Source organism: Lithobates pipiens, unplaced genomic scaffold (genome assembly GCF_037356315.1).
Source record: "Lithobates pipiens isolate NorthernLeopardFrog02 unplaced genomic scaffold, aLitPip1_a1.2 Scaffold_19, whole genome shotgun sequence".
Lineage (NCBI taxonomy): Eukaryota > Metazoa > Chordata > Amphibia > Anura > Ranidae > Lithobates > Lithobates pipiens.
In genome coordinates this window covers 519622322-519647123 of record NW_027507764.1, presented here as the reverse complement: position 1 = coordinate 519647123, position 24802 = coordinate 519622322, and the positions used below count along the sequence as shown (strand labels likewise).

The 24802-nt window shown below is 47.2% G+C and overlaps 15 pseudogenes; all 15 read left to right on the top strand.

Annotated features, from left to right (window-relative positions):
* The first annotated feature begins 3940 nt into the window (after positions 1-3940).
* Positions 3941-4059, top strand: LOC143998811 (5S ribosomal RNA; annotated as a pseudogene).
* Positions 4060-4161: 102 nt separating this feature from the next.
* Positions 4162-4280, top strand: LOC143998719 (5S ribosomal RNA; annotated as a pseudogene).
* Positions 4281-4653: 373 nt separating this feature from the next.
* LOC143999480 (5S ribosomal RNA) lies at positions 4654-4772 on the top strand (annotated as a pseudogene).
* Positions 4773-5964: 1192 nt separating this feature from the next.
* Positions 5965-6083, top strand: LOC143998765 (5S ribosomal RNA; annotated as a pseudogene).
* Positions 6084-6506: 423 nt separating this feature from the next.
* On the top strand, positions 6507-6625 carry LOC143999142 (5S ribosomal RNA; annotated as a pseudogene).
* Positions 6626-7794: 1169 nt separating this feature from the next.
* On the top strand, positions 7795-7913 carry LOC143999393 (5S ribosomal RNA; annotated as a pseudogene).
* A 5903-nt stretch (positions 7914-13816) lies between these two features.
* Positions 13817-13935, top strand: LOC143999947 (5S ribosomal RNA; annotated as a pseudogene).
* Positions 13936-14636: 701 nt separating this feature from the next.
* Positions 14637-14755, top strand: LOC143998690 (5S ribosomal RNA; annotated as a pseudogene).
* Positions 14756-14858: 103 nt separating this feature from the next.
* LOC143998822 (5S ribosomal RNA) lies at positions 14859-14977 on the top strand (annotated as a pseudogene).
* A 99-nt stretch (positions 14978-15076) lies between these two features.
* Positions 15077-15195, top strand: LOC143999534 (5S ribosomal RNA; annotated as a pseudogene).
* A 160-nt stretch (positions 15196-15355) lies between these two features.
* Positions 15356-15474, top strand: LOC143999998 (5S ribosomal RNA; annotated as a pseudogene).
* Positions 15475-16426: 952 nt separating this feature from the next.
* Positions 16427-16545, top strand: LOC143999510 (5S ribosomal RNA; annotated as a pseudogene).
* A 99-nt stretch (positions 16546-16644) lies between these two features.
* On the top strand, positions 16645-16763 carry LOC143998833 (5S ribosomal RNA; annotated as a pseudogene).
* Positions 16764-17303: 540 nt separating this feature from the next.
* LOC143999306 (5S ribosomal RNA) lies at positions 17304-17422 on the top strand (annotated as a pseudogene).
* A 100-nt stretch (positions 17423-17522) lies between these two features.
* On the top strand, positions 17523-17641 carry LOC143999410 (5S ribosomal RNA; annotated as a pseudogene).
* Positions 17642-24802: the final 7161 nt, after the last annotated feature.

Sequence of the window (24802 nt, the reverse complement as noted above, 5' to 3'; positions counted from 1 at the left end):
GAGGAAGCTGCCCGGTAATTAAGAATAGATAATAAATAAATAAAAAATGAAAATTTTACTGGATGAAGGAGACTCCAATCCTCCACTAGTATTAGGTCTCTTACAAGAATTATTAAAGCGACACACAAAGGGTAGTTATAAGTTTTGTCGAGGACAAATTAACCCCAGCTATAAAGAAAGAAATTAAAGAAATGTTACTGACAACCCCAAATCTTGGGCTGCCTGACTATAGTAAACCTTACTACCTATGTTGTGTAACAAGCCAATGAATATGCTAAAGGAGCAATCTACAAATAGCCATCCACTGCCATGCCTATGTTGTTTCTGACTGATGTACCTGTTGATTTACACATTTTGTCTGCCTTACAGGAAAACTTACCTCACAGACCATCCTGGTGCTCCAAAGGGGCTGTTTGTGATGAGGATGGCCTGTGGACTATGAAGGGTAAAATGGTTGCTCCACCAACTCTATTTATTTATTTGTTTGCTTTGAGCCATGGGCCTTGCCATGTCTCAAACAGGAGGGATGTGTTGGGTAGCGAACAAACACTGGTGGGCTTCAGGCTTTCATACATATGCTGCTAAATAGATTAATGAATGTGCAATATGTCAAATGTATAACATTGCAAAACCAGTGCCCACTCATATGAAGCATATTCCACATATTGAGGAGCCGTTTCAAATTGTGCAGATTGACTTCTCAGATATGCCCCCTTGTGGTCGGCTCAAGTATCTTTTAGTTTGCATGTGCCAGGAGTAATGCCCGAACAGTAGTAAAATGTCTCATTAGAGAGTTAATCCCAATATTTGGTATAGGGGCTGTTTTCTCCTCAGATAGAGGTACACGCTTTGATAACAAGTTAATGGCAGAAGTGGTGAATATTCTGGGGATAAGACAGCAGCTGCACACCCCATATACGCCACAAGCTAGCGGGATGGTGGAGTGCAGCAATCAAACTTTAAAGGGGTATCTGGCCAAGATAACTGTTAATGGGAAAAGCACATGTGTAGAAGCACTGCCAATAGCCTTAGCTACCATTAGGACCACCCCTAAGGAGGAGCATGGACTATCACCCTTTGATATACTACTTGGGCGACCGCCTAAGAGACTTCCTGCAACCCTTGTGCCACCAGAGACAGTGACTTTGCTAAAAGGTCAAGATGCCATGATAGACTATTTACGCAAATTGGCAAATGTGTTTTCTGATAACTTTTCCAGTGCCAAAGCAGGACAACCAGTGGATACAAGTGAAGGAACACATGTACATCAAGAATCATACACCCCGGACCACTTTGTCTCCTAGGTGGAAAGGTCCGTTTCTGCAGTGAAGCTGAAAGACTACAAGTACTGGGTTCATGGTTCCCATTGTAAAAAGACTATAGGTCCAATGGAACATAAAGATCATTCTGCTGTTAGCAGGTATTCTCCTTTACCCTTGCCTTCCAGGTCATCACCGCCAATTACTCGTGCCAGAGCCAGAAGACTCCAGAATGAATCTCCTGGGGCCTAGACCGAATGTGGCGTTATGGAGCGTTATCCTCTGTGGTGGAGTGGTGGTGTGGATTACAGTCATGGCATTCGAATGGACATACCATAAAGAAAAGGGTAAGATACATGACACCTACCTTTTCAATGCCACTGTCACAAGTGAGAAATTGCAACCTGAAGAGAGCCGTAATCCCAATCAAAGAGCAAGAAGAGACACTCATGAGTATCATGTTAAATTGGGTGAACCCTTTCATAACTCCTTTGTGTCCATGCACCTACAAGCAGCAAAGAAACTGAACATTTCTAATTGCTGGATATGCACACATGCACCTATATCACATAAGACTATACCCTTATTAGGTGTTCCCAGTACATTGACTGAAATAGAGAACAATGCACACTTTGAAGATGTAAGCAGATCTATGGTTGACAGAGTTGTTTCACTCCTGCTGTTCACTAACGCTCCAATGACAATCCCCTCTGTCTGCATAAACTTTACTCGAGAATATTCATCTGAGCTGCTTACTCAAGGGTTTCAAAGCACTACCAGGCCTATTGGGAACTCTAACTGTATGGACAATGCTGAGATCAAATATTGGTTTGATGGTAAGGATACCGCATGGAGCACAGATCGATATCAGGAACTACATGACTACACGCATCGACAACATTCCAGGCAAAACAATATGAAATTATTAATGTGTTTGCAGGGGTATAATTTCAAGAAGGCTTGTGCAGCTCCCCCAGGTTATTACTTTATATGTGGGAAGAAAGCATATAATTGGATCCCTTTGAATTCTATGGGGGTTTGTTACTTTGGGAGAGTAATACCTGCTACTTGGTATATGAGTAACAATGAGTTTAAGGAATCCCAAATCCGAAAAATCCCCATACATCTTTTAAAAAGAGATTTAGATTCTCAGTCAGACCCTGGGAGGGAGGAAGAGAATCATGATGAGGTTAAAGATCCAGATATGAAAAAGGAGGGTGAGACTAACATTGAGACTAACATTGAGACTAACATGGAGACTAACATGGAGATACCCCTAGTTAATGTTGAGGAAAACACTAATAATACTTATACCAGTGACTTTGACACTAATGTAGAGTCCCATGACAGGGAGATAAAGCCAATATTCTCCATACCATGGGTAAATAGATGTTGTATCAAAAAGGCATTCAGTTTTATTATTGATTTAGCTGACTTAATCGATAATATTACAGCATTATATGATAGGAACTTTGTTATCCTTGCCACAGAACTAAAAATGATTAAAAAGGAGATTTTGCAGCACCGGCTGGTGCTGGATTATCTTACAGCAAGCCAAGGAGGAATATGCACCATAGTGGGAACAGGCTGTTGTAACTACATTGGAAATGATACTAAAGCAGAAGATGCTATCATTTCACATGTAGAACAGGTACAGCAGCTTAAACTTAATTTTCGGAAAGAGCATACTGAAACTGCTTGGGTTGAAGGAAGCTGGGAAAGCTATCCTTTATATTGTTGGTATCATAGTACTTATAATCCTTGTAATCAAATGTGCACCTATGTTATTTAAGTGTTGTTTGAAAATGGCTACCACTTCTTGTAGCACTATTTGGAAAGCTTGTACTAATACTGGTTCTTTTGAGCCCTGAAGGTCAAGAGTCAGAGTCGCTCATGAGATGGTGGCCCGTATACCTGGAGGTCAACCTAGGGATATAGAGGAAGTTTGAGCGCAAGTACCTGAAAGAATTGGAAACAACAGGAGGGATGTCAAGATATGAAGACATATGCAACACATATCTGTATATAGTCTAGAGTTCCCCTTCAATATATGAAAGTATTTCTTTTTATAAAATGTTTCTCAATTCTTGGGTACTTCTGATATTGCAACACATATCCTGTTATTCACTTATATCTTTTTACAATGTTCAGCCAAGTGACATGATAACACAATATTTCCCCGAAATGATTGTTTCCAAATGTTATTACGAAGTTTTCCCGTAATTAATATCTAAATTGCCAAATTGTCAGAATGACCTTTAAATTTGTTATTGTGTTATTGTATTAGCGCCAAAATGACCATTTGAAATATGAAACAGATTATCCAGGAATGTATTGCGTAGTTTCTATTCTGGTTGGTTGCCAGTCATAAACTGTAATGTGATCATCCTTTCATAAAAAGCTGTGTACCCTGTCATAATCATCACTCCTCATTTTGCCAGGAGTGGTCCTCTGTATGGAGATTTTCTGAGTAAACATATATTCAGACCGAATGCAATCTTCGAATGTCTTTTATTACAAGGCTGTACTTAACACTAGTACCTGGATTGGAGACCACCTGGGAATACTAGGTGCTGTAGGCTTCTTTTTATGTTGTTGGTGTTGACCTGTTTATTTTTGCTTGTTTCCCAAGGTGACCATCTTGGCGTTTAACAAGAGGGTCGAGAGTGCCCAAAGAGATCACCTACGGCCCCATCACCCTGAAAGCACCCGATCTTGTCTGATCTCGGAGGCTAAGCAGTGTCAGGCCTGGTTAATACCAGGATGGGAGAACGTCTGGGAATAACAGGTGCCGTAGGCTTCTTTTTATGTTATTGGCCTTGACCTGGTGTTTTTTTTCACTTGTTTCCCAAGGTGACCATCTTGGCATTTGGCAAGAGGGTTGAGAGTGCCCGAAGAGATCACCTACGGCCCCATCACCCTGAAAGCGCCCAATCTTGTCTGATCTCGGAGGCTAAACAGTGTCGGGCCTGGTTAGTACCTGGATGGGAGACCGCCTGGGAATACCAGGTGCCAAAGGCTTCTTTTTATGTTGTTGGCTTTGACCTGTTTAATTTTCGCTTGTTTCTGAAGGCGACCATCTTGGCGTTTGTCAAGAGGGTTGGGCGTGTCTTGAAGAGAACGCTTACGGCCACATCACCCTGAAAGCACCCGATCTCATCTGATTTCAGAGGCTAAGCAGTGTCAGGCCTGGTTAGTACTTGGATGGGAGACTGCCTGGAAAGACCATAGAAGGATCTGGCCTGGTTAGTGTCTTGATTGGGAGATCACCTGGGAATACCGGATACCGTAGGCTTCTTTTTATGTTGTTGGCTTTGACCTGATTTTTTTAGCTTGTTTCCCAAGGTGAGCATCTTGGCCTTTGTCAAGAGGCTTCAGAGTGCCCAAAGAGAGTGCCTACGACCAAATCACCCTGAGAGAGCCCAATCTCATCTGATCTCGTGGGCTAAGCAGCGATGGGCCTGGTTAGTACCTGGGTGGGAGACAGCCTGGGAATACCAGGTGCTGTAGGCTTCTCATTATGTTGTCGGCGTTGACCTGTTTTTTTTCCCTTTTTTCCCAAGGTGACCATCTTGGCATTTGTCAAGAGGGTTGAGAGTGCACAAAGAAATTGCCTACGGGCACAACACCCTGAAAGCGCCCAATCTCGTCTGGTCTCAGAGGCTATGCAGGGTTGGGCCTGATTTGTACCTGGATGGGAGACCACCTGGGTTTTCCACATGCCGCAGGCTTCTTTTTATGTTGTTGGTGTTGACCTGTTTTTTTTTCGCTTGTTTCCCAAAGTGATCACCTTGGCATTTGTCAAGAGGGTTGAGAGTGCCTAAATAGATCGCTTACAGCAGCATCACCCTGAAAGCACCCTATCTCTTCTCATCTCGGAGGCTAAGAAGGGTTGGGCCTAGTTAGTACTTGAATGGGAGACGGCCTTGGAATACCAGGTGCCGTATTCTTCTTTTCATGTTAGTGGCGTTAACCTGTTTTTTTCCGCTTGTTTCCCAGGGTGACTATCTTGGCATTTTTCAAGAGGGATGACAGTGCCCAAAGAGATTGCCTATGGGCACATCACCCTGAAAGCACCCAATCTCCTCTGATCTCAGAGGCTAGAAAGGGTCACGCTTGGTAATACCTGGATGGGAGACCACCTGGGAATACTAGGTGCTGTAGGCTTCTTTTTATGTTGTTGGCGTTGACTTGATTTTTTGTTTGCTTCCCAAGGTGACCATCTTGGCGTTTGTCAAGAGGGTTGAACGTGCCTGAAAAAAATCTACTATGACTGCATCACCCTGAAAGAGCCCAATCTCATTTGATCTCAGAGGCTAAGCAGGGTTGGGACCTGGTTAGTACCTGGATGGGAGACCGCCTGGGATTTCTCAATGCCATAGGCTTTTTTTTTAAGTTGTTGGCATTGACTTCGTTTTTTTTTGCTTGTTTCCCAAGGTGACCATCTTGGCGTTTGTCAAGAGGGTTGAAAGTGCCTGAAGGGATTGCCTACGGGCACATCACCCTCAAAGCACCTGATCTCGTTTGATGTTGGAGGCTAAGAAGAGTCTGGCCTTGTTAGTACGTGGATGGGAGACTGCCTGGGAATACCAGGTGTCGTAGGCTTCTTTTTATGTTGTTGGCGTTGACCTGTTTTTTTTTAGCTTGTTTCCCAAGGTCACCATCTTGGTGTTTGTCAAGAGGGTTGAGAGTGCCTGAAGAGATTGCCTATGGCCACATCACTCTGAAAGCACCCAATCTTGTCTGATCTTGGAGGCTAAGAAGAGTCAGGCCTGGTTAGTACCTGGATGGGAGACCACCTGGGAATACCAGTTATTGTAAGCTTCTTTTTATGTTGTTGGCGTTGATTCGTTTTTTTTTTTTCCGCTTGTCTCTCAAGGTGACCATCTTGGCATTTGTCAAGAGGGTTGAGAGTGCACAAAGAGATCGCTTACAGCAGCATCACCCTGAAAGAGCCCTATCTCTTCTCATCTCTGAGGCTAAGAAGGGTTGGGCCTAGTTAGAACCTGTATGGGAGATGGCGTTGGAATACCAGGTGCCGTATTCTTCTTTTTATGTTGTTGACATTGAACTGTCTTTTTTCGCAAGGTTGGGCCTTGCTAGTACCTGGATTGGAGACCACCTGGGAATACTAGGTGCTGTAGGCTTCTTTTTATGTTGTTGGCGTTGACTTGTTTTTGTTTTGTTTGTTTACCAAGGTGACCATCTTGGTGTTTGTCAAGAGGGTTGAGAGTGCCTGAAGAGCTTGCCTATGGCCACATAACCCTGAAAGCACCAGATCTCGTCTGCTCTCAGAGACTAAACAGGGTCGGGCCTTGTTAATACCTGGATGGGAGACCACCTGGGAATACTAGGTGCTGTAGACTTCTTCTTATGTTGTTGGCGTTAACTTGTTTTTTTTTGTTTGTTTCCCAAAGTGACCATCTTGGCGTTAGTCAAGAGGGTTGAGAGTGGCTGAAGAAATCTCCTACGGCCACATCACCCTGAAAGAGCCCAATCTCATCTGATCTCAGAGGCTAAGCAGGGTTGGGACCAGTTTAATCCCTGGATGGGAGACCGCCTGGGATTTCCAGATGCTGTAGGCTTCTTGTTATGTTGTTGCCGTTGACCTATTTTTTTCCGCTTGTTCCCAAGGTGACCATCTTGGCATTTGTCAAGAGAGTTGAGAGTGCCTGAAGATATTGGCTATGGCCACATCACCCTGAATCTGTTCCATCTCATCTGATCTTGGAGGCTAAGCAGGGTCGGGCCTGGTTAATGCCTGGATAGGAGACCACCTGGGAATACCAGGTGTCGTAGGCTTCTTTTTTTTTCTCCAAACAGGGGAAGACGCTCCCCCGAGTACATAATGCAACAGAGAAATACAGAGCAAAAAGCAGTTGAACAATACTTGATACAGGTATATTCGCAAATGTGAGTCTGCCTTCCATCAATCATAATGATTCAAGGCACGGATAAAGTACAAGAATTTTTGTGTTATGCATCGGATCTCTGTCCAGAAGTCCACCAAGCTGGGGCAGGACCAAAAAATGTGGAGCAACGTGCCCTCTTCTTCTCCACACCTCCAGCATATGTTCGAGGAAGAGGGGAAACATTTATGCAGCTTTGATGGTGTCAAATACCACCTGGTGAGAAGTTTAAAATTTGTCTCCTGTATCTTCGTAAACTTTTTCAATTTGGCCGAACGGCCGGACGCAAGTTGCCCCCGGCGCGGGAACATGGGGGGAGACATGATGCACATGTTTTGGAGATGCCCGAAGTTGATCTGCTACTGGACGGAGGTGACAGGAACCATTGATCGGGTGTTTGGAACCTCCACCAGGATGGAGGCGAAGGATTGTCTCCTGGGATTAGTTGAAGGAGTTGGAAACCCGGGAAGCAGCCAGATGGCAGTTCTGAGATGCCTATTTCAGGCAAGGAAACTGCCCAACCCTGCTTAGCCTCCAATGTTGGCAATGACTTGGTTTTTTTAGCTTGTTTCCCAAGATGACCATGTTGGCGTTTGTCAAGATGGTTGAAAGTGCCCAAAGAGATCGCCTATGGCCCCATCACCTTGAAAGTGCCCGATCTTGTCTGATCTCGGAGGTTAAGCATTGTCGGGCCTGATTAGTAACTGGATGGAAGACCGACTGGGAATACTAGGTGCCGTATGCTTATTTCTTGATCATACATCACGGGACACAGGATCATTACATAATGGGTTATATAGGCACCTCTGGTGATGGGACACTGGTTAACCCCCAATTAAGGAGAATTCCTTCCCTATATAACCCCTCCCATATGGGAGGCACCTAATTTTTTCCTTCGCCAGTGGTGGTTGGTCACGTAAAACATGTGCTATGAAGAAAGTTCTGTGTAGGTCCTTGCAGGGGCCTAAGGGCTACAACAAACCAGATCCATATCTCGGGCCGATATTTTGACTCCCAAGATGATGTGGTACCCGGGCCTCGTCATCTGAAGAAACGAGGTTTTGCCTGTAAGTCCTCTCCTATTGGAAGACTGGGCTCTGGGAAAACCAGACTTACTGTACTATTTACATAGTGGCATGAAAGTTTCTGGCAGAGTCTTTTACAAGGTCCAGGTAGGAGGTTCTTCTGAGAAGGAACCCCAAAAAAAACCTGAAGGTTGGCACAACTCTGCCCGCCGTGATGGGTGAAGGCTGGAATCTGTCTGTTTTCAGCAATTCCTGCGGCGAGGACAGGTAAGGGAAGTTAATCCTGTATAAATTATATTATGGATTTCTTCATTGAGTAGTTGTATGTCTTACCTGGTTTCCACAACTAGGGGGAGTAAGAGCAGCCTGATGCATACTTACATGCCTTTCAGATACACACGCTCAGTGAAGCCTGGTTCTCCCAGATGACTCACGTCTCCACTGCAATCTCTGCCACAATGAAGGTAATACAGGGGTCCCACGTAGTCTGGGGGTCCCAGACAGCTCCGATGGCAATTCCCTTCCCCCCTGGATACCGGCAGTCCTCGTGCATGCGCGCCAAGCACGCTCCCGTGCTAATGGAGGAGGCGGGAGTGTGTTTGCGAGCCGCGTCGTTCGGTGTGCACGGCGCTGTACTGCGCAGGTGCCAGACGGCAGTTTTACAGCCCAGAGCGTCAGGGGGCTGTAAGTGGAGACACAGGAGCTGTGGGCAGTAAGCATCCCAAGGGATTGGATCCAGGCAAACCTAAGACACCTACTCAGCATCAGGTTGTGCAGTTTAAGCATATATATTTATTGTGAGACTTTAAGCACAACAGTGATTGCACTTTGTACTAGTACCTCTGCTTTGTAGCTTAGGACTATGTCTCCTCGTAAGAGGGTCTCAGGGGGAGATAACAAGGACACTGGTAAGTCACCGCCTAGGTCTAGGGGTTCTAAAAATGCCTGTAGGTTACCATCCCCCCCTGCAAGACTGGAGTCAGCCTCACAGGATGAGTCAGTGCCCCTGTCAGGATTTGCAGCCTCTCCTAAAATTTCAGCCCCGGTATACATCACTGAGGACTCCCTTAGGGCTACATTGGAGGGTTTTGAAGGGAGAATCATGAATTTTATTTCAGCTTCCCTGAAAGATAGCAGGAAAAGGGGTAGATCCCCTCCCTCTGCTGAGATTCCTCTTTCAGATGACACTTCTGACAATGAGGAGAGATCCCTATCTTGGGACAGGGATCTTGAGCAGTCGGATGAATCAGAGGAAGAGGAGAGAGTCCCCTCCTCCCAGGTGCTCAGAAAACAGGTGCAGTATTATACTGAATTGGTGCGTACCTCATTCAGAATGCCTGCTGCTGAGATCGCTACATCCTCTGTTTCTTCCCTGGGAGTCAGGAAAATCCCACAACCTGCCTTTTCCTTTCCAATTCATCCCTTAATGGATAAATTGTTGTATGAGTATTGAGGACATCCCGATAAACTGTTTGCTCCTCCTAAAAGGTTTTCTATGCTTTATCCTCTGGAGGAAAGTTCCACCAAGAAATGGGGGGTCCCATCTGTCGATGCGGCTGTTTCTTGCGTGAATAGAAACTTGACCTGTCCTTTGGATAATGCTCAGATATTTTAAGATCCAACTGATTAGAAGCTGGAAACATTATTAAAAGCCTCCTTTTCCATGACTGGCGCTGTAGTGCAACCTACAGTCGCAGCTGTGGGGTTGTGTCAGTTCCTCAATGAACAGGTTAAGCAGATGCTTGGCCTTCTTCCCAGTGAGGAAGTGGAGAATTATGCAGAAATACCTCAAATTCTGTGTTTCATGATTGATGCGATTTTGGCTTCTGTCCAACAAGCATCTCGTTTGTCTCTCCTGTTGGTACACATGCGAAGGGCCCTATGGCTAAAGAATTGGGCAGCTGAGCTATCATGCAAGAAGCATTTGATTGGGTTCCCGTTTAAAGGGGAACGTTTGTTTGGAGAAGAATTAGACAAATTCGTCCAAAAAATTTCAGGGAGTAAGTCTACTCTCCTTCCAGTCAAAAGGAGCAAACGTCCATCATTTAGGCGTTCTCTTTCTCCCAGAGCATCAAGCTCTAAGCAGTGGCGACGGCCTTCTCAACCCCCCTCTCCAAGAAAGGCTCAAGGCCGGGCCCAGGGGCAGAAGAAATCCTGGGGGCGAAAGCCTGCCAAGCAGAGCCCGAAAGCTTCCTTGTGAAGGAGCACCCCCGCTCGGCCAAGTGGGGGGAAGGCTCCTGCAGTTTGCAGAAGCCTGGCAGGAAGAGATCCGGGGCGAGTGGGTGGTCTCTTTGGTATCTCTGGGCTACAAGCTGGAGTTTCAGGAGATTCCACCTTCTCGCTTTCTAAGGTCAAGGATCCCCAGGGACCCAGTAAAGCAAAGACCGCTATTTCTGGCCTTAGATCACTTACTATCCCAGGGAGTGATAGTAGAAGTGGACCCAAAAGAACAGGTTTCAGGGTTTTACTCTAATCTCTTTACCGTTCCAAAGCCAAATAAAAGTGTCAGACCTATCCTGGATCTGAAGGATCTGAACCGATTTTTACGCATCCGGTCCTTCCGAATACAGTCAATTCGCACTGTGGTCTCCTCCCTGCAAGGGGGAGAGTTTATGGCATCAATAGACATCAAGGATGCATATCTCCATGTGCCAATTTTTCCCGCACACCAAAAGTATCTAAGGTTCGAAGGTAGAGCAGCACCATTTTCAATTTGTGGCTTTGCCGTTTGGGCTAGCTACGGCCCCTCGAGTCTTCACAAAGATTCTGGACCCTCTCTTGGCAAACCTAAGAGCTCAGGGTATAGCCATCATGGCTTATCTAGACGATTTGCTTCTCATAGAGAAAACAGTAGCGCTCCTGAACCACAGTGTTACCAGAACGCTAGAATACCTGGAACGCCTAGGTTGGATTATAAACCTAGAAAAGTCGTCCCTACAGCCTGCTACCAGGTTGGAATACCTGGGTATGGTTATCGACACTGCTCAGGGCAAGGTGTTTCTACCAAGGCCAAAAGCCTTGGCCATTGGGGATCTGGTGCGCCTAATTCAGGGCAGAAGATCTTGCCCCATTCGGTTGTGCATGAGACTGTTAGGGGAAATGGTCGCCTCCTTCGAGGCCGTTCCATTCGCCCAGTTCCACTCAAGGCCTCTGCAAAGATGCATCCTTGCGGCTTGGAACAGGAATCCCCAATCCTTGGATCTTCCTATGCGTCTATCCCCAGGGACACGCAAGAGCCTCGTCTGGTGGTTACAAACCGAGAATTTGCTGAAAGGCAAAACTTTTCTTCCTCTTCCATGGAAGATTATTATGACAGATGCCAGCCTGACAGGCTGGGGAGCAGTGTTGGAGGAGACGTGCTCACAGAGGAAATGGTCTGCGATCGAGAAGCTATTGCCCATAAATGTCTTGGAGATCCGGGCAGTTTATATGAATCTCATAAACTGGTCTTTCAGACTACAGGGTCTCCCTGTTTGGGTTCAGTCCAACAATGCCACAGCAGTGGCATATATCAATCACCAGAGCGGTACCAGGAGTCTGGTTGCGCAAAAAGAGGTGAATCGCATACTTGTCTGGGCAGAAAGGCATGTTCCATGCCTTTCTGCAGTCTTCATTCCAGGAGTGGAAAATTGGCAGGCGGATTTTCTGCGCCACCAGCAGTTGTGCCCAGGAGAATGGGCTCTGCACCCCGACGTGTTTTGGAACATATGTCGCAGGTGGGGTACTCCAGACGTAGATCTGTTTGCGTCCAGGTTCAACAGAAAACTGGACAAATTTGTGTCAAAGACAAGAGATACACTCGCTCAGGGGTCGGATGCTCTGACAGTTCCCTGGGACCAGTACAATTTGATTTTTGCCTTCCCCCCGTGCCTGCTTCTGTCGCAGTTCCTGGGAAGAGTCAAGAGGGAAACAAAGTCTGTTCTTTTGGTAGCCCCGCCTTGGCCCAGGCGACCGTGGTACGCAGAGATCATGAAGTTGGCAGTAGGCAGGCCGTGGATCCTCCCTCTCCGGCCAGATCTGCTCTCACAGGGTCCAATTTACCATGCTGCTTTACACAGTCTGAATTTGACGGTTTGGCTGCTGAGACCCACATTCTGAGAGACCGTGGGCTTTCGGGGCCAGTCCTTTCTACTCTGGTCAATGCCAGAAAGCCGGCCTCCAGGCTTATTTACTACAAAATCTGGAGGGCATATGTTTCCTGTTGTGAACTCAGGGAATGTCATCCTAGAAAGTATGTCATTAGCAGGATCTTGGCCTTCCTCCAGTCAGGCCTAGAAATGAATTTGGCCGTAAGCACTATCAAGGTGCATATTTCGGCCTTGTCAGTGTTTTTTCAGAAACCACTTGCATCACATTCCCTGGTGCGGGCTTTCATCCAGGGGGCTATGCGGATAAGGCCGCCAGTCAAACCTCCGGTATGCCCATGGGATCTGAATTTGGTTCTCTCAGCTTTGCAGGGGCAACCTTTTGAACCTTTGCATCAGGCTTCGTTAGTTCTTTTGACTAAAAAATTGGTTTTCTTGGTAGCCATATCCACGGCTAGAAGAGTGTCAGAACTAGCAGCTCTCTCCAGTAAAGAACCGTATCTAATTATTCATAAGGACCTGGTGGTAATGCGTCCCAACAGGTCCTTTCTGCCTAAGGTGGTTTCAGGATTCCATTTGAATCAAGATGTAAGCCTACCATCCTTTTTTCCGGACCCACAGTCTGCAGAAGAAAAATCTTTGCACACTTTGGATGTGGTAAGGGCAATCAGTATCTATCTTCAGGCAACTGCACAGATAAGGAAAACTGATTGCTTATTTATTTTGCCGGAAGGCCCTAGGAAGGGTCAGGTGGCATCAAAATCCACTCTCTCATGGTGGATTAGACAGATTATTTCTCAGGCCTATAGTGTTAAAGGGAAGATCCCTCCTTTTCAAGTGAAAGCGCACTCAACTAGGGCTGTAAGTGCTTCTTGGGCAGTGCATCACCAGGCCTCCCTGGCTCAGATCTGTAAGGCTGCAACTTGGTCATCAGTCCACATATTCACCAGATTCTATCAGGTGGATGTCAGAGGGCAAGAGGATATCGCCTTTGGGCGCAGTGTACTGCAGGCTGCAGTTTAGGTCCTCCGGTCCTTGGCGGTCTATATATTATGATCTGTGTCTCCCTCCCCTCAATCTGAGCATTGCTTTGGGACATCCCACTATGTAATGAAGCTCCTGTGTCCCCTGATGTATGATCAAGAAAATAGGATTTTTATACACAGCTTACCTGTAAAATCCTTTTCTTGAGAGTACATCACGGGACACAGGGCTCCCACCCCTCTTGGGTTTTACGTGGTTTCCTATTGCTTTGCTACAAAACTGAGGTGCCTCCCATATGGGAGGGGTTATATAGGGGAGGAATTCTCCTTAATTGGGGGTTAACCAGTGTCCAATCACCAGAGGTGCCTATATAACCCACTATGTAATGAAGCTCCTGTGTCCCGTGATGTACCCTCAAGAAAAGGATTTTACAGGTAAGCTGTATATAAAAATTCTATTTTTTATGTTGTTGGCGTTGACCTGTTTTTTTTCACTTGTTTCCCAAGATGACCATCTTGGCGTTTGTCAAGAGGGTGAGAGTGCCCAAAGAAAGTGCCTACGGCCAAATCACCCTGAAAGTGCCCGATCTTGTCTGATCTCGGAGGTTAAGCATTGTCGGGCCTGATTAGTAACTGGATGGGAGACCGACTGGGAATACCAGGTGCCGTAGGCTTCTTTTTATGCTGTTGGCGTTGACATGTTTTTTTTTTCCGCTTGTTTCCCAAGGTGACCATCTTGGCATTTGTCAAGAGGGCTGAGAGAGCCAGAAGAAATCTCCTCTGGCCACATCACCCTGAAAGCGCCCGATCTCATCTGATCTCGGAGGCTAAGCAGGGTCCGGTCTGGATAATACCTAATTACAGGTGCCGTAGGAATCTTTTTATATTGTTGGCTTTGACCTGTTTTTTTTTCGCTTGTTTCCCAAGGTGACTATTTTAGCATCTGTCAAGAGTTTTGAGTATGTCCCGAAGCGTTCGCCTAAGGCCCCATCACCCTGAAAGCGCCCGATCTCAGAGGCTAAGCAGGGTCAGGGTCAGGGTCAGATGGGAGACCGCCAGGGTCTATGTTGTTGGCGTTGACCTGTTTTTTTTTCACTTTTGTCCCAAGATGACCATCTTGGCATTTGTCAAGAGGGTTGAGAGTGTCTGAATAGAACACCTATGGCCACATCACCCTGAAAGCGCACAATCTCATCTGATCTCAGAGGCCTAGCAGTGTACGGCCTGGTTAATACCTGTATGGGAGACCATCTGTGAATACCAGGTGCCGTAGGCTTCTTTTTATGTTGTTGGTGTTGACCTGTTTATTTTCGCTTGTTTCCCAAGGTGACCATCTTGGCTTTTAAAAAGAGGGTCTTGAGTGCCTAAAGAGATCACCTACGGCCCCATCACCCTGAAAACACCCGATCTTGTCTGATCTCGGAGGCTAAGCAGTGTTGGGCCTGGTTAATACCAGGATAGGAGAACGTCTGGGAATAACAGGTGCCGTAGGCTTCTTTTTATGTTATTGGCCTTGACCTGTTTTTTTTTTTTCACTTGTTTCCAAAGGTGACCATCTTGGCATTTGTCAAGAGGGTTGAGAGTGCCCGAAGAGATCACCTAAGGCCCCATCACCCTGAAAGCGTCCAATCTCGTCTGATCTCGGAGGCTAAACAGTGTCAGGCCTGGTTAGTACCTGGATGGGAGACCGCCTGGGAATACCAGGTGCCATAGGCTTCTTTTTATGCTGTTGGCTTTGACCTGTTTTTTTCGCTTGTTTCAGAAGGCGACCATCTTGGCGTTTGTCAAGAGGGTTGGGCGTGTCTTGAAGCGAATGCTTACGGCCACATCACCCTGAAAGCACCCAATCTCATCTGATTTCAGAGGCTAAGCAGTGTCAGGCCTGGTTAGTACCTGGATGGGAGACTGCCTGGGAAGACCAGGTGCCATAGAAGGATCTGGCCTGGTTAGTGTCTTGATTGGGAGATCGCCTGGGAATACGGGATGCCGTAGACTTCTTTTTATGTTGTTGGCTTTGACCTGTTTTTTTTAGCTTTTTTCCCAAGGTGAGCATCTTGGCCTTTGTCAAGAGGCTTCAGAGTGCCCAAAGAGAGTGCCTACGGCCAAATCACCCTGAGAGAGCCCAATCTCATCTGATCTTGGAGGCTAAGCAGCGATGGGCCTGGTTAGTACCTGGACGGGAGACAGCCTGGGAATACCAGGTGCCGTAGGCTTCTCATTATGTTGTCGGCGTTGACCTGTGTTTTTTCCCTTTTTTCCCAAGGTGACCATCTTGCCATTTGTCAAGAGGGTTGAGAGTGCACAAAGAAATTGCCTACGGCCACAACACCCTTAAAGCACCCAATCTCGTCTGGTCTCAGAGGCTAAGCAGGGTTGGGCCTGGTTTGTACCTGGATGGGAGACCGCCTGGGTTTTCCAGATGCCGCAGGCTTCTTTTTATGTTGTTGGTGTTGACCTGTTTTTTTTCGCTTGTTTCCCAAAGTGATCATCTTGGCATTTGTCAAGAGGGTAGAGAGTGCTTAAAGAGATCACTTACAGCAGCATCACCCTGAAAGCACCCTATCTCTTCTGATCTCGGAGGCTAAGAAGGGTTGGGCCTAGTTAGTACTTGAATGGGAGACGGCCTTGGAATACCAGGTGCCGTATTCTTCTTTTCATGTTGTTGGCGTTGACCTGTTTTTTTTCGCTTGTTTCCCAGGGTGACTATCTTGGCATTTTTCAAGAGGGATGAGAGTGCCCAAAGAGATTGCCTATGGGCACATCACCCTGAAAGCACCCAATCTCCTCTGATCTCAGAGGCTAGAAAGGGTCGTGCCTTGTTAATACCTGGATGGGAGACCGCCTGGGAATACTAGGTGCTGTAGGCTTCTTTTTATGTTGTTGGCGTTGACTTGATTTTTTGTTTGCTTCCCAAGGTGACCATCTTGTCGTTTGTCAAGAGGGTTGAGCGTGCCTGAAAAAAAATCTACTATGGCTGCATCACCCTGAAAGAGCCCAATCTCATTTGATCTCAGAGGCTAAGCAGGGTTGGGACCTGGTTAGTACCTGGATGGGAGACCGCCTGGGATTTCTCAATGCCATAGGCTTTTTTTTTAAGTTGTTGCTTGATTCCCAAGGTGACCATCTTGGCGTTTGTCAAGAGGGTTGAAAGTGCCTGAAGGGATTGCCTACGGGCACATCACCCTGAAAGCACCCGATCTCATTTGATGTTGGAGGCTAAGAAGAGTCAGGCCTTGTTAGTACGCGGATGGGAGACCGCCTGGGAATACCAGGTGTCGTAGGCTTCTTTTTATGTTGTTGGAGTTGACCTGTTTTTTTTAGCTTGTTTCCCAAGGTCACCATCTTGGTGTTTGTCAAGAGGGTTGAGAGTGCCTGAAGAGATTGCCTATGGCCACATCACTCTGAAAGCACCCAATCTTGTCTGATCTTGGAGGCTAAGAATAGTCAGGCCTGGTTAGTACCTGGATGGGAGACCACCTGGGAATACCAGTTATTGTAGGCTTCTTTTTATGTTGTTGGCGTTGATTCGTTTGTTTTTTTCCGCTTGTTTCCCAAGGTGACCATCTTGGCATTTGTCAAGAGGGTTGAGAGTGCCCAAAGAGATCGCTTACAGCAGCATCAACCTGAAAAAGCCCTAGCTCTTCTTATCTCTGAGGCTAAGAAGGGTTGGGCCTAGTTAGTACCTGGATGGGAGATGGCGTTGGAATACCAGGTGCCGTATTCTTCTTTTTATGTTGTTGACATTGACCTGTCTTTTTTCGCTTGTATCTCAAGGTGACTATCTTGGCATTTGTCAAGAGGGTTGAGAGTGCCCAAAGAGATTGCATATGGGCACATAACCCTGAAAGCGCCCGATCTCCTCTTATCTCAGAGGCTAAACAGGGTTGGGCCTTGCTAGTACCTGGATTGGAGACAACCTGGGAATACTAGGTGCTGTAGGCTTCTTTTTATGTTGTTGGCGTTAACTTGTTTTTGTTTTGTTTGTTTACCAAGGTGACCATCTTGGTGTTTGTCAAGAGGGTTGAGAGTGCCTGAAGAGCTTGCCTATGGCCACATAACCCTGAAAGCACCAGATCTCGTCTGATCTCAGAGACTAAACAGGGTCGGGCCTTGTTAATACCTGGATGAGAGACCACCTGGGAATACTAGGTGCTGTAGACTTCTTTTTATGTTGTTGGTGTTGACTTGTTTTTTTTTTGTTTCTTTCCCAAGGTGACCATCTTGGCATTTGTCAAGAGAGTTGAGAGTGCCTGAAGTTATTGGCTACGGCCACATCCCCCTGAATCTGTTCCATCTCGTCTGATCTTGGAGGCTAAGCAGGGTCGGGCCTGGTTAATGCCTGGATGGGAGACCGCCTGGGAATACCAGGTGTCGTAGGCTTCTTTTTTTTTTTCAAATATAATTTTTTCTCCAAACAGGGGAAGAAGGTCCCCCGAGTACATAATGCAACAGAGAAATACAGAGCAAAAAGCAGCTGAACAATACTTGATACTGGTATATTTCGCAACTGTGAGTCTGCCTTCCATCAATCATAATGATTCAAGGCACGGATAAAGTACTGTACCAAGATCCAGGGTCACACAAACCCCAGGTCCCTCCGGCATAATCCATCCAGAGGGGGGGGGGTGGGGCCGTCATTCCCAATTTTCCACTTTTTCCAAAAGAGAGAGTGGGTGGAGGGGGTGAGAGATAGGGGAGGAAGGCAGAAAAGAGAAGGGGTGAAAGATCAGGAAAGGAGAAGAGGGGACGAGACACAATGGCAGCCACTGTCCAAGGGGCCAGTCAAGGAAAGCTCAGAGCATTAAGGTGATAGCAGGCGACATCCTTCCAGCGAGAATATAAAGGTATTCCAGATGTCCCAGGTTTGTTTAAAAAATTCTTGTTTACCTTGTGATGTGAGGATCAAGTCCTCCATTTTTTTTAATGTCCTCTATTTTCCTAAGCCAGTGAGTAATGAAAGGGGGGTAACATTTTTTCCAATAGAGAGGGATGCAGGATTTCGCCGCATTTATCACATGCCGTAAAATTTATTTTTTTGTACTTCTTAATGGGAATCTGTGAATGGTGCAAGAGAAAGAATGCAGCCTCTTCCGGGATGGAGAAGTCTGTGAATTTTTGTGTTATGCATCGGATCTCTGTCCAGAAGTCCACCAAGCTGGGGCAGGACCAAAAAATGTGGATCAACGTGCCCTCTTCTTCTCCACACCTCCAGCATATGTTCGAGGAAGAGGGGAATTATTTATGCAGCTTTGATGGTGTCAAATACCACCTGGTGAGAAGTTTAAAATTTGTCTCCTGTATCTTCGTGCACAGCGAGGTTTTGAGAGCCAAAGTGATAATGCGTTGTCTCTGTGCTGGGGAAAACGAGCAATTAAGGTCCTTTTCCCAGTTGGACAGACAGGTTAAGTGTGGGTGATCTGTTTGAGAGAGAATGTGGACCAAAGGGCCTTCGCTCCTGCATAGAGTCTCAAACTCCGTCTGAGGGCGTGCGAAAGTTTGAGTATTGGGGATGGAATGGAAAAAATGATGTTGTTGCGCCGCTCTCCAAAAAGGCATTTGGAAAAGCCCTGTCGGATCTGTTAGGGTTGAGAAAGAAGGTCATTTTCCATCAATGACGAATTTAGACGCATGGTCTAGGTTGGAATTTCTAAGTGGGTCCCCGGTTCCAAGTTCGGATGGCCACGTATAGGGAATAGGGGGGAAGTCAAAGACGTGAGTGTGTTTTGGGTAGCGATCAGGTGACTGACTTTCAATGAAGCCCCTATAGTGGGATGTGACGTCAATTCTGTGGGTAAATCCTTATAGCACCACATGGTGCTTCTTAGCGGAATTTGGGAGTGAGATTGTCCTAGTAGCACCCAGAGCTTAGAAAGTTTGTTTCCATTCCAGTCCAATACATGCCCCAGATGGGAGGCCAGGTAGTAGCATCGCAAGTCAGGGAGAACCAACCCTCCCTGTTGTTTAGACAATGTCAGCTGTGACCACTTAAGTCTGGGATTTTTGTGGGCCCAGTTAAATTGAGTGAGCAGGGATTGAGCTTGCTTAAAAAAACGGGACTGGAATCTGGATCGGGAGAGCTTGGAAAAGATAGGTAAATTTAGGGAGTATGTTCATTTTAATGAGATTGCATCTCCTGAACCAGGAATGGAGGCCAGAATGCCACCCGTGAAGCAAACTGCGGATCTTAGTGACAAGGGGTGGGGGGAAGTTCAACATAAACGTACGCGCGTTGTCCTGTGGAATGTAAGTACCTAAGTACTTAAGGGCTGTATGGGTCTATTTAAATCGAAAATTGGACTACAAGTCTAGTAACGTTTGCAGGCGGACTTCGACCCCCATGGCCTCTGATTTCAAGAAGTATCCCGTATATCTGGAATTCCCGAAGGAGATTTGGCAAGGAAACTCTGGGATTTGTCAACGAGAACAGCATGTCATCTACGTAGGCAGATGTCAATAGTACCGATTTGGAGTCGCGTTATGTCTGAGTTTTGTCGAATTGTGGAGAGAAAGGGTTCCAATGACAGTGCGAATAACTGGGGCGACAGGGGGCAACCCTGTCTGGTCCCATTCCCGATGTCAAGGGGAGATGAGAGCACCCCATTCGCTTTGAGTTGAGCTGAAGGGCGTGAGTATATCTTACTTATCCATGCCAACATCCGTTCACTCAGACCTATATGGCGAAGGCCCGAGAACATGAATGTCCATTTGACCCGATCAAAAGCTTTCTCGGCATCAGTACTCACGAAAAGACAAGGGGTCCCAGATGACTTTGCTTTATGGACCAGGGTAAGCACCTTAATGGTGTTGTCCCTATCTTCCCTGGTGGGAATAAAACCTAACTGGTCAATATGTATAAGGGACTGCAAGTGCTGTGCCAATCACGTGGCGAGGATTTTAGAGAATCGTTTTAGGACCGAATTTAGGAGGGAAATTGGTCTGTAGCTCCCACATAGGCCCGGGTCTTTGCCCTCCTTAGGTATCAACGAGATGTGGGCTCTAAGGGTATGCTCAGGAAAATCCCCATTCAAGCTCAGAGTATTCAATAAATTCACCAAGCGCGGGCCAAGAATAGGGAGGAAGGTCTTATAGTATTGTGCGGTATATCCGTCAGGGCCCGGAGCCTTACCCACCTTCGGAGGTCCCACGGCCATCTGGACTTCTTCCAGTGTGATCGGGTTGGTAGACCAGAACCGGTTACATATCTGTCTATATTGTCCTGTCCGGACCCTGAATCGGGCAGGTTGTAGAGATCAGAGTAGCATTTTTCAAAGACTTTGGCTATTTGGGTTGGGGTAGAGCCCCTCTGGCCATTCTCATCTATCAACTGTTGTATGTAAGAGGCAGATTTCAACTCCTTTACTGACCTGGCAAAGATTTTTCCGCATTTGTCCCCTGATTCCTACATCAGTTTACGACAAAACTGGAGTACTGCTTTCGCTTTATAATGGAGTAGGTCAGTAATCTGGGTACGGAGTGTCCCCAATTCAATCTCTAAGGTCCGTGAGGGGGCATGTTTATGTTTCGCTTCCACAGAGGCAAGTTCACAAAACAGATTAGCAATTTGTTCCTTCCGTGTTCGTTTGATGCGTGCCCCGTGCCTGATAAGTACCCTGCGGAGTACTGACTTGTGAGCCTCCCAAATTATCCCCGGGTCGCAGTCCTGCGTTTAGTTTTCTTGGAAATAAAGGTCCAATTCCCTGGTCACATCTGCTAAAACTTCCGGTATCTGGAGGAGGCTCTCATTAAGGTGCCAGAATAGAGTCCTAGGTGAGGGGTTCCTAGAGAGGGTGTAGGTAAGGGCTACAGGAGCGTGGTCAGACCAAGTAATATGGCCGATGGAGGAAGAGCTCACCAAGTGCAGTTGGTCATGTGGAATCAAGAAGAAGTCTATCCTCAAGTATGATTTGTGAGGGGAAGAGCAAAAAGAGTAGTCCCTTTCCCCGGAGTGTTGCAGACACCAGATATCAACTAATTGGTCATTCAGTAAGCACTTAGTAATCCGCTTTCTAGAGTAAATGAGGAGCGAGGAGCAAGAGGCAGAAGTGTCAACCGATGGCGAAAGGGGACATTAAAGTCCCCACCTAATATCAACTGGCCCTCCCGAAAGTCACATCATCTGTGCAGGGTAGTTCTGAGGAATGTGTCTTGGTGATCATTGGGAGCATACACAGTGGCAAATGTAAAAAGGAGCTCTCCAATGTGGCCCCTAAGAAAAAGATATCGGCCCCCAGGGTCCACCAGAGAATCCTGGAGAACCGAGGGGAGCCTGCTAGAGATCAGAATGGAGATTCCCTTGGTCTTAGAGGAGGGGTTAGTAGAGTGGTAGACCTTAGCGAAGGATCTTGACCGTAGAAAGGGGAGGCTAGTATTTTTAAAATGTGTTTCTTGTATAAAGGCCACATCAGTACAGGAAGTCTTCAGTTCTCACAGGAGGATCCACCGTTTTTCAGAGGAGTTCAGTCCCTTAACGTTTAGAGAGGTGACCTTGACTGAGTCTGCCATCGCTCCTCGGGGAGGGGAAGGGGGACGTCCGAGAAAAGCAAAGAAAGTTGAACCAAGGTAGGTATTGGGTAGGTAATGGATGGCGGGAACTAAGGGGGAAAAAGGAAGGGCAAATGGAAGGAAAGGTAAGGGGAAAAAGAGGCCGGGCACCTCAACCCCAGGGGGAGAGGGAAATTAAGGGTTGTCCGCACTCAACAGTACAGGAATTGTATACTAAAACAGCACAATTATGCTATAGCGTTTACCAGATGTACACTGGGTTTAAAGCGCCGTCCTACTTGGGTTGGTGGGTAGACAGGTCGGAGAGGGAGCCCCCGGATCCCAGTCCCCCCAGTCCCGGCAGTGGTAAATGTCATGTCTGATACCGGTATGCAAATAAAAGACAATCAGTAACATCATAGAACCAAAAAACAATAGTATAATTAAAACAGAGGTAGAGCATAGAACTGTCAGCACTGAGGGGTCTCCTCAGCTCGCCCTAAATGTAGGCATGCATGAGGGAGCCCGTCACAACAGAAAAGGCATCACAGAATGGGATCCACCACCCCCCGTCCCATACCCCAAAAGTACATGCAGCCCCCGAACAAATGTATTTCTCTCTTTGGCAGATTGTCCTCTCCTTACCCCCTCTCCTCCATCCACGCCCCGGGGGAAAAGGGGGAGGGAAGGGGGGGAAAGAGGGGGGTAAGGGGGGAAAGGGGGAGTGAAAGGAGGGAGGGAAGGGGGGAGGGAAGGGAAGGAGGTAAGGGAGGGAAGGGGGAGGGAAGGAGGGGCAGCAAAGGAGAGGGGACAAACATGCGGAAAGGTCAAGTCCTTTAGCGTGCTCACACCAGCAACCACCCGGACCCCATAAGTTTCAACTCCTCCCCTCCATGGTCACCACATGAAGATCAAAGAGGAGCAGCCCTGGTCAGTGCATGGAGAATCTGGCAGGCAAGGGGCTGGGGCCACCATCCCTCCATCCAACGGGAGACTTCACCCGAGCAGCAGTTCTGGGGCCCGCCAATTAGTGTCTCTCCTGCATCACCATCGGGGGCTGTGTAGAGCATCCAGAGGGAGGCTGGGACCGCCAAAACAGTAAGGGGTAAATCCTCCAGGGGGGTCCAGAGTCAAACTGGAGGGAAGCAGTGTCTCGCACCAATAGGCTCAATAAATAAGTCATCCAGGGTGTCCCCGAAAGCTGCAGAAGGCAATGTCGGCAAAGAGTAGGTGGGGGCCAGAGGGGGGGACGAGGGGCGCAACCAGGGAGAGGGGACACATATGCGGGAATGTCAAGCCCTTCCAGTACAGCGCACTAGGTATCACTCAGACCCCCCAAAGTGCAACTCCCCCCTCTAAGGTCAAGACTCCAGAAGGGAAGATGAGCCGCCCTGGTCTGTACATGAAAGAACCTGCTGCCAAGGGGTTGGGGCCATCATCCCTTCCTCCAATGGGAGATGCCACCTGTCAAGTGGTGCCCCTCCGACAATGTCTTTGGGGTATATGTGGAGCATCCAGGGGGAGGCAGGGACCACCCAAACAGTGAGGGGTAACGCCTCCAATGGGGACCGGTGTCAGACAGGAGGATAGCGGTGTCTTGTACAAGTTGGTTAATTAGACAAGTATTCCAGTGTGTTCCTGTGAGCAGCGGAAGGAAAGGTCGGTAAGGATTATGAATGGGTGGGGGCCAGGGAGTGCATAAAACTGCCACCAGATGACCGGGGCAGAGAGGGCAAGGGGATGAAAGTCAGATCTGGTAGGTGGGGGGGGGGGGTGAGGAGTCTCACTCATATTACTCACGTTGGCCATCCCTTGAAGCTGAGCTCTCTGCATACCCAGGATGTTCTTCTGTATAATCTAGCCTCTCTGTATCAACTAGCCGGTCTTCTGTATACACTAGTCCGTCCCTAGCTTGTCTTTTATACACATAGTCTCTCGGTATACCCCGCCTTTCTGTATACATCTTTATACCCTAGCCTCTATGTATAATCTTGCCTCTCATTATACCCCAGCCTGTATTCTGTTTACCCAATTTTGTCTTTTATATAAACTAGCCTGTCTACTGTATAACTTAGCTTCTCATTATACCCCGGCCTCACTGTCAGCTTGTCTCTGTACACTAGCCTCTCTGTTTTCCCTAGTCTCTCTGTTTAAAATAGCCTCTCTGTATACACTAGTCTGTCCGTATACTTTAGCAAGTCTGCACACACTAGCCTCTTTGTGTAAAACAGCCTCTCCCTCTGTATAACCTCGCCTCCATCTCTGCATATCCAGTACGTTCTTCTGTATAATCTAGCCTGTCTTTTGTACACATTAGCCTCTCTGTATAAACTAGCTGGTCTTCTGTATACACTATTCCGTCTGTATACACTAGCAAGTCTGTGTAACCCGGTCTCTCTCTCCCTAGAAAACACCAACCCTGGCCCTGACAGAGGAGGAGGGTTTAATAGTCCCTCAGACACCTCCCACAAATACGGGTTGGCCTGCGGCCAGCCTTCCCACTTGTAATCGGAGTCTTCAAGTGGGAAATGTGATATTACTTAACCACTTCCCACCCGGCCAATGCACATATACGGCCGGGTGGGAGCCGTCTACTTCTGATAGGATGTTCAGGAATGTCAATCAGGGCTCTGTGATTGGCCCTCCTGATCACATGACGGCCGTGTCCAATCACGGCCATCATGTGATGTAAACAAACAGCCGGTTGCTAGGCAATCGGCTCCTCCTCTCCTCACACAGAAGTCATCGCTGAGGAGAGGAGAGTAGATTGCTGCAGCCGGCTGATGATCAGTGAGTATGAGCTGTTTTTTACAGCTTTTTACTCACTGATCTTCAGTCTAGTGTAAACACACAACACACCACACAGTGTAAACACAGTCCCCACATATGTCCCCATAACACACATGTCCCCAAAACATACATGTCCCCAAAAAATAAAAACACATGTCCCTAATAATAAAAACATGTCCCCCACATATGTCCCACTAAAATCACTTGTCCCAATGATTATGTGCACACATATGTACGTGATCACCTGCACACATATGTACATGATCATTT